Here is a 286-nt window from a genome sequence, read left to right as displayed (position 1 = left end):
ATCAACAACGCGGCAGCCAGCCGGACAGCTCTGGCCGCTCACACCGAGCAGGACGGGCGCCAGTCACCCCGGGTGCGCACGCCACCGTCGGAAGGTGAGGAGCTAAAACACACGACCGTCGCACAGAACATCCTCCACTGGGCTCTCCAGCATCACAGGGAGGTGGGGACGCCCCGTGAGCGGCTCTTGGGGCTGGCATCTCAGGCACGGGAGGAGACCAGGCACTGAGCGCAGGCCACGCCACGCCACGCCACGCCACGCCACGCCACGCCACGCCACGCCACGC

This window comes from Mustela nigripes, chromosome 2 (genome assembly GCF_022355385.1).
Source record: "Mustela nigripes isolate SB6536 chromosome 2, MUSNIG.SB6536, whole genome shotgun sequence".
Classification (NCBI taxonomy): domain Eukaryota; kingdom Metazoa; phylum Chordata; class Mammalia; order Carnivora; family Mustelidae; genus Mustela; species Mustela nigripes.
The sequence above is the reverse complement of the archived record's forward strand: the minus strand, read 5'-3'. Positions refer to the sequence as shown.